Raw genomic sequence first — 8,994 nt, 5'->3', positions numbered from 1 at the left:
TGTCTGTGTTCTTTCTTATAGATATTTCGCCGACACCAGCCCCCTACTCAGAGACCCTTGGACTCTGGTGCGTGGGCTGGTCCCCCGCACCGAGTGGCGCACACGTTTTCAAGTAGGGGAAGCAGGGTCCCAAAGGCCACACAGCACTTCTGGCTGGATGGGCCCCAACACAACACTAGTACGTGATTCTGCTTTTGAGTTTGCTGTTAGATAGCTCTATTTCTTTTCATTGTGCCTGCTTCAGGGTTCAAGGTATCTCTCCTAAATACGGTAAGTTGACAAAAGAAAGATAAGTATGTTAGTTTTAGGTACAGCTCAAAGTGGTACATTTATTTATAAGACAATTTCCAGAAAATATGTCATTTAAGTTTTATTGTATGGACTTTGGTATTTATTTATTTATTTATTTATTTATTTATTTATTTATTTATTTATGCTATTTAGAGATGAGATTTGCATGTGGGTTTTTTTTGAGATTTTTTTCAATTAGATTTAATTATCATATAAAATCTAAACACTTTGGGGGTGGGTGCCTGGGTGACTCAGTCAGTTAAGCATCCAACTCTTGGTTTCAGTTCAGGTCATGATCTCACAGTTCATGAATTTCAGCCCTACACTGGGTTCTGTAATAACATCAGGAACCTGCTTGGGATTTTTTCCTCTCCCTCTCTCTCTGCCCTTTCCTAGCTCGTGTTGTTTTTTCCCTCAAAATAAATAAATGAACTTTAAAAAATCTAAATATTTTGCATGCCTGTTTATATGCATATACATATGAACCAACTATTAAATCCTAAATTCCAAATGATTTTATAACTCCAGGAAATTTACACCATGTTTCTTATAAGTAATGGAATTTTTAAGTAAATAAATAAAGTATGAAATTTTTCATCAAACTAAAGAACTTTTACACACATAGAGGAAAGAATAAATTGTAAGGAAACCCACAGAATTGAAGAAAATATTTGCAAGTCATATATTGTATGAGTTATGAGTTAATGTCATGTATATAAACATATAATAACATGTATAACTTATACCTATATATAACTTATACCTATTTATAACATATGTGTAACTTATACATATATATACATATTTATAAATCATATATAAATATATATAACTTATAAAAATAACCCAATTAAAAATGGGTAAGGTTCCGAATTATACTTTTCCAAATAAGATATATAAAATCAATAGGTACATGAAAACGTGATCAATATCACAAATCATCAAAAAATATAAATCAAAACCACATTGAGATATCATCTCACACTTACTAAAATAGCTATCATCGAAAAGACAAGAGATAAAAAATATTGACAAAGGCGTAACGATCTTGGAATCTTAGTACACTGTTGGTGAGAATGTAAATTGGTACATTTGGAATGGAAAACAATATGGCCATTTTCAAATTATTAAAAATAAAATTACTTTGTGATACAACAGTCCCACTTCTGGGCATATATAAATATCTCATGAAGATATCTGCACTTCCATATTTATTGAATCACTGCAACATTATTCACAATAATGAAGGCATGGAAATAATCTAAATGTCTTTCAACAGATGAATAAATAAAAAAAATAAGAATATGTATGTATAATATAATGTAATATAATATAATAAATAATTTATAATGGAAATCTTGCCATTTCTGACAACATGGATGAATCTGGAGGGAAGTGGGGAATTAAGATGGTGGAGGAATAAAGTGGTCCTAAGCTTGCCTCCTCCTTAGAAAACAGCTATATGAATATCAAATCATTCTGACACCCAAAATATCAATCTGAGGACTGAGAGAATAAAACTGAACATCTACAAGCAGAAAAAAAATCACCCCCTATGGCAGATAAGAGCTGCAGAAAGTTGATATAGGGGAGAAAAGAGTCATGGATGCTATGGAGGGGAGGGATCTCTGCTGCAGAGAGAGAAGCAAAAGAGAAAGAGGAAGAGAAAAAGAGTGAAAAAAGAATGAAAACACCTGCAGGGAATTGCACAAGAAAACTCTTCCCTAAAACCTTTGAGTAGGAGAAGGAGTGGGTTTAAATACTGCAAGTTTTTTTTTTTTTTAATAAACAGCAGAGTACAGAATCTGGTTTCAGAGGTCAGTGCCTTTGCCAGGATTATTCCTGGCAACATTTATTGGTGCTCCAGTGGGGAAGGAGAGCAGAGACCCAGCAGTGGGCAACATGGTCTCAGGATCCCCTGGGTTGCACAGGGAGAAACAGTTCTCTTGTGTGGAGTGCACTCAGTAAAGGTGATATGGCCCCTCCACGGGCAAAAGACCCTATAGGCACCACTGAGCTGCACCAATCACAAGCATAGGAATAAAGAAGCCAACTGAAGGCAGCAAACCTTGGTGTCGACTTTGATTTACCGCAAACTCCAAACCACTGTGCAGTCGCCTTACAGTTTCTGGGACAAATCAACATCAACCACAGCACTAAAAGAACCTCCCCTAGAGGATCAGAGCAGGTCTGTGTCCCGGGGGACTCTGAGGTTTGGAGTTTTGAAACATTGCAGAGCCTGAGATAAAATACAGGAGTGCTGTGCCGCCCGGCAGGCAGACAACTTGGACACAAAAAGGGCTGAAAGCAGGGATCTGATGGAAGCCAGGAACACAGGAAAGGTGATTTTTTGCTAATCTGTGAGGGCTTCCTGAGAAGCCATTGTGTGCTCCCCACTCTGGAGATGAGAGAGAGGACAAAGCCTTTATCACACCCTGCCCAACACCAAGGATGAGCACAATGAGAAAAACAGCGCCACCAAGTGGAAGCTGGAGTCACTTACAGCAATCCCTACCCCTTTGTACCTTGTACATCTTCACTAGGACAAGCTGGCCTGAGAATCAGAGCAATAAACCCCTCCCTCAGAAGACCAGTACAAACCCCTTACACACACCAAGTCTACTGATCAGAGAGTGGTTCAAACCTTCAGTTCTAGAGGAAACTGGATCTAGTTTCCTTTGTGCTTTTTTTGATACGGAAAAAACAATTTAATTTCATTTATTTCAATCTTATTTCTATTTTTTAATTTTTAATTATTTTTTGAATCAAGATTCTCTTAACAAGCAGACCAATACACACACGTAGAATTTACCTTCCTTTTTTAACCCCCAAAATGGCAAGACAGAGGATTCCTCTGAAAAGAAAGAACAGGAAAAAGTGATGATTAGGGTTTTAATCATTACAGACATAAGTAAACTGTCTAACTACAATTTAAAACAACAATTATAAGTATAATAACTGGGACTGAATAAAGCATACAATACACCAGAAAATTCCTCACTGCAGTGATAAAAGAACTAAAAACTTGTCAGGCCAAAATTAAAAATGATAGAACTGAGGCTCAAACCCAAAAAGATACAATTACAGTGAGGATGGATGAAATAGAGAAACAAATCAGTGATATCCAAGATATAATTATGGAATATAATAAATCTTAAAAGAAGAAGGAAAACAAGGTATTGGATCATGAATGTAGACTTAGGGAACTCAGTGACATCTTAAATCACAATAACATTCTTATGAAACACACACACACACACACACACACACACATTCCTATCAAGGAGTCCCCAAAGATGAAGAGAGGGAAAAAGCAGCAGAAGCACTATTTAAACAAATTATAGCTGAAAACTTTCCTAATCTGGAAAAAGTGACATCAAAATCCAAGAAGCACAAAACTCTCCCATTAAATTCATCAAAAGCTGGCCATCACCAAGACATATCATAGTTAAATTCACAGAAGTCACAGTCAAAGAAAGAATTCTGAAAGCAGCAAGGGGAAAAAATGTCCTTCACCTACAGGAAAGACAGATCAGAATTGCAACACATCTGTCTACAAAAGAATGGCAAGTGCAGAAGGGAGTGGCATGATATATTCAACATGCTGAATGGGGAAAAAATGCAACAAAGCATATTTACCCAGCAAGGGTATATTCAGAATAGAAGGAGAGATAAATAGCTTCAGAGACAGACAAAAACTAAAGGAGTTCATTATTCTAAACCAACCCTGCAAATGTATTAAAGGAGAGTCTTTGACCCTTCTGTGCCCAATGCAAAAAAATCTAATTCATAGCTATCAAAAATCGCTCTGAGTGTTATATGGAGTAAATGCTCCAATCAAAAGACATAGGGCATCAGATTGGTAAAAACAAAACAAAACAAACAAAACATCTATATACTGCTGACAGTAGACTCATCTTAGACCTAAAGACACCTGCAGTTTGTGAAGGAATGGAGAAACCTCTATCATTCAAATGATTACCAAAAGAAAAATGGAGTAGTCATGCTTATATCAGACAAACTAGATTTTCAACCAAAAACTGTAACTGAGATAAAGAAAGGCATTCCATCATAATTAAGGAGTCTATCCAAAAAGAAGATTTAACTATAAATATTTATGCCCCAACTTGAAATACCCAAATCTATAAATATTAATAACCAACATGTAAAAACTCATTGATAATAATACAATAAGAGTAGAGGATTTTACTTTATTTTTTTAAGAGTAGAGGATTTTAACACACCAATAACAGCAATGGACAGATCACCTAAGCAGAATATCAACAAGGAAACAATGGTTTTGAATGACACACTGGACCAGACGGACTTCAGAGACATATTCAGACCATTTCATCCTAAAGCAGCAGAATACAGATTATTCTCAAGTGCACATGAAAAATTCTCTAGAATAGATCACATACTGTAACACAAATCAGGCCTCAACAAATATAAAATATTGAGATAATACCATGCATATGTTTAGACCACAATGCTATGAAAATTGAAGTCAATCACAAGGAAAAGTTTGGAAAGACCACAGATAGATTGAGGTTAATGAATATCGTACTAAAAAATGAGTGGGTTACCCAGGAAATTAAAGAGGAAATTAAAAAATACACGGAAGGAAATGAAATTTTAAAACCTACTGTCAGGGTCTGCTTCAGATTCTGTGTCTCCCACTCTCTCTGCCCTTCCCCCACCCACACTCTGGCACTCTCCTCAATTTTTTTAAATTAACATTAGGGCTCCTGGGTTAAGTGTCCAGCTTCGGTTCAGGTCATGATCTCACAGTTTGTGGGTTCGAGCCCCACGTCAGGCTCTGTGGTGACAGCTAGCTCAGAGCCTGGAGCCTGTCTTCAAATTCTGTGTCCCCTCTCTCTCTGACCCTTCCCTGCTCGCCCTGTCTCTCTCTGTCTCTCAAAAATAAATAAAACATTTTTAAAAATTTTTAAAAACTAACATTAAATACTTTTTAAAACTCTGTCAGTGTCTCATTACAGATACAGGGATTAATAATGATTTGGTTTTTGTAATAACCCAAAGGGATCAACTTGATTGTTTGAGAGAAATACTGAGCCTGTATTTTGTTGTGAGAAATACAAGTAATTCAGTTAATAATAGAGTTAGCATTTGTTTGATTTATATTTATATTGTCTCTCAGTTTTCCATCTTCCTTAGATAGTATATGAAAAGTAGACTGTATTCATGCTGATAGAAGCTGAGTTGATGAAATAATAAGGAACATAGATCAGACCAATTTATTTTAACATTTATAATGCAATTAGTTCATTATTCAGTTTCAGAAGTTATAATTAATATAGTTTAGGTAACTTCAACTAGATCTTCTCTTACCTTTTCTATGATTCCTTTTGAGATGAGTCTATGTCTATATCTAGCACAAATGTATGAAATTGAGAGCAATTTAAGAGCGTTTGATCAGTTAAATGATGCCTGAACTATTACTAGCATTTTAGTTTGTTGCATTATGCAAAAGGGTTGTTCTACTGCATTTACCCCCTCTCTTTCATTCTAATATAGCGTCCTGATGGCTTAATGGTCCATCTGGATCATTTTCTCTACAAGAGTTTAATTCTATTTACTAGTTGTGTCATCTGTAGCTTTCCCATTTAACATCACATGATGTCATCTTGCTTAAGTGGTTTAGTGTAATTGTCTTGAAAGCATGAACAAAACATGTCTCATATCTTATTTTTATAAAATTTAAATGGAATTTAATTTATTCAGAAGAATAATCTAATGCCTGCAGATATATGTATCATTCGTCTATCCTGCTCTACATGGGACATCAAACATGAACAACTGAAGAATGTGTTTTCCCTTTACCCTGCTGATGTTACACTTCAGATTTGTGCATAAGAAGGCTCATCTTACACATTGTTTCCTAATTATCTACTCTAGGAAGATAGGAAACTCAAGAATATCAAATGTCATATGTTTCTTGGATTTTTCTGGAAAAGGGGATGAAAGTCATATTTAAATGTAGTAATAAAAATGCTCACGCACATTTCTTGCTGTACTATGTAGATAAGTAAGCCCTCATCAAGGAAACATTATCTCCTGGGCCTAGAAAAATCCAGCAAATAATCCAACTCTGATGTATTAATTCTAACAATTTGATGTAGAGTGTATGTGATTAAATACAGTAGAACATTAATGAAAGAGAGATATGGTAGTTGCCCTCAAGTATTTAAAAAATTTTCCAAAGAAAATAATTAGACTATTTTATCATTTTCTCAATAGCAGAATTAGAAGCAGTTGGTCATAGATAAGGCAGAAAAAAATGTTGACATTTTTAAGGAAAATGCTTTCAGTGGCATGAATTGCCAGACAATGAATTGACTTTCAGAGGAAGGGATTGACTGTACGTTGCTGAATCTGTCTAACCAGGCACATAATTCCCTCACAGTAGGCAGTTCTATAGAAATTCGTGTACTTGGAGAAGATTGGACAAGATGATTTCTAATATGTTCCTCCAATCTAGAGAATCCATGATTTTTTACTCTTAAAAACAACCAAAAAAAAAAAAAAGAAAAAGAAACAGACAAAAAGCAGGATCCTTCAGAGGGGTGTCCCCATGCAATAGTTACTGGGGTATTCACCTTTGCCCTGTTTATACTGATATTGGGAAGTCAAATATCTGCCTTTAAATCCCTCCTCATCTGGGTTGCTTCAATGCATAAGATTTTTATCATAGTGTTTGTCTTTTTGAAAACTTCTAGATGTATGCACGTTTGAACTAGATACAGGAGGAAGAATTTTTACGTGAATTATGGAACCATTCTAAAGGTGTTAGTTTACTTTATGAAAATTCTATTATTTCACACCACAAAGTGGAGAATGACACCTTACATAGTGCCATATAATTATCTCCCATTCTCCACAGATAAGTAAAAATCACTTTGGTGTGACTTCACAGACCTTTATAACCTCATTTGAATCTGTATCTCAAACCGTAACTCTTGTGGTTCTAGGTCAAGCTACTCGTCATTCCTCCAAAACTTACTTTTCTTCTATATCTCTGAGGTTACATACACACTATCCCCCCTGACAAGAATGCCAATTTACCTCTTTCTTTGCTAAATAAATGCCTGTTATCCCTGAAAATTTTCTTCAAATGCAAAATTTTCTCTGATGACTTTTCCAATCTGCTAGCTAAACTTACTAATTTCCTCTTTTATTATACTATGGCATTTTGTAATAGTTCAGCTATAACAGCTGTTGTATTGGATGATATCTGGCTGTTTTTTAGTCTCTCTGCTATATTGAGTTTCTTCAATGAACACAGGTTTTGTCATCCTATTTCCAGTGTTTAGTACAGACTTAAAGAACATTGATAATGAGTTTTTGTTGAATACTGCATGTGTGATGTGAACAATCTAATTGATAACTTGGTCAATTGACTATAACACATACATCTTTGTGAAGCATAAATGTAGGGACACGTCCAGTGCATTGTATCCCACTGAAATTCTGGATGTATCTGAAAAAATAGAGTGATTATGCTGGACAAATAGGGAATGGAAGAAAGTGGAAAGTGAGGACCAAAAGAAAGCTTAGAAAGGGAACACTAAAATGAAGGACTTATGAAAGGAATACCCATAGAAAAAGAATTTGGGTAAGAAGTTCTTAAGAACTAGTTTTTTGAGAAAGTTTGACTAGAAGGCTTTTGAATTTCTTCATTCATATAGAAAAGCATACTATATATATCTGGTTGGGAAACTGGCTTACTTGATTTCTGTGTACCTAGAGTTCTAAATTCAGGACTTCCATAAGAACTATGATGAAGTGCCAAAGTTAAATTGAAATTATAATTCTGTTTTGCCTATCTCATAGTCATACTTTTTGATTCCTGGTCTAGTAGTGACTAAAACTAAGCCAGAGATTAACACTGTTAAAACACAATGCCATCATTGTTGCTTTTCTATTCAAATCTAAGCTAACATGTTTTGCTTACTGATTTTATTATTTTCAAATTAAAAAAAATATTTATTTGCTTTTGAGAGAGAGAGAGAGAGAGAGAGAGAGAGAGAGAGAGAGAGAGAGAGGGAATACGAGCAGGTCTGGGGCAGAGGGAGGGAGAGGGAGACACAGAACCTGAAGCAGACTCTGGGCTCCGAGGTGTCAGCACAGAGCCTGACGCGGGGCTCAAACTCATGAACAGTGAGACCATGACCTGAGCCAATGTCAGAGGCTTAACAGACTGAACCATCCAGGCTCCCCTCTTTTCAGAATTTTATTTAATTTCTAGTTAGTTCACATACATTGCAGTATTGGTTTCACGAGTAGAATTCAGTGACCCATCACTTACATGCAACACCCAGTGCTCATCACAACAAGTGCCCTCCTTAATAACTATCACCCATCTGGCCCATTCCCCATCCACAGCCATCCATCAGCCCTCAGTTTGTCCTCTATCATTAAGAGTCTCTTATGGTTTGGGGCACCTGGGTGACTCAGTTGGTTAAGTGTCAGACTCTTGATTTCTGCACAGGTCATGATTTCATGGTTCCTGAGTTTGCCCACCTCCCCCACCTTGGAACTTGGGATTCACTCTCTGCCTTTTTCTCTGCCTCTCCTCTGTTAGTGCTCTTCTTCTCCCCCCAAAATAAATAAATAAACATTTAAAAAAGAGTCTCTTGTGGATTGTTTCTCTTTTTCTTTTTCTTTCCCTTCTCACATGTT

Source organism: Suricata suricatta, chromosome X (genome assembly GCF_006229205.1).
Source record: "Suricata suricatta isolate VVHF042 chromosome X, meerkat_22Aug2017_6uvM2_HiC, whole genome shotgun sequence".
In the NCBI taxonomy this organism is placed as follows: domain Eukaryota; kingdom Metazoa; phylum Chordata; class Mammalia; order Carnivora; family Herpestidae; genus Suricata; species Suricata suricatta.
The sequence above is the reverse complement of the archived record's forward strand: the minus strand, read 5'-3'. Positions refer to the sequence as shown.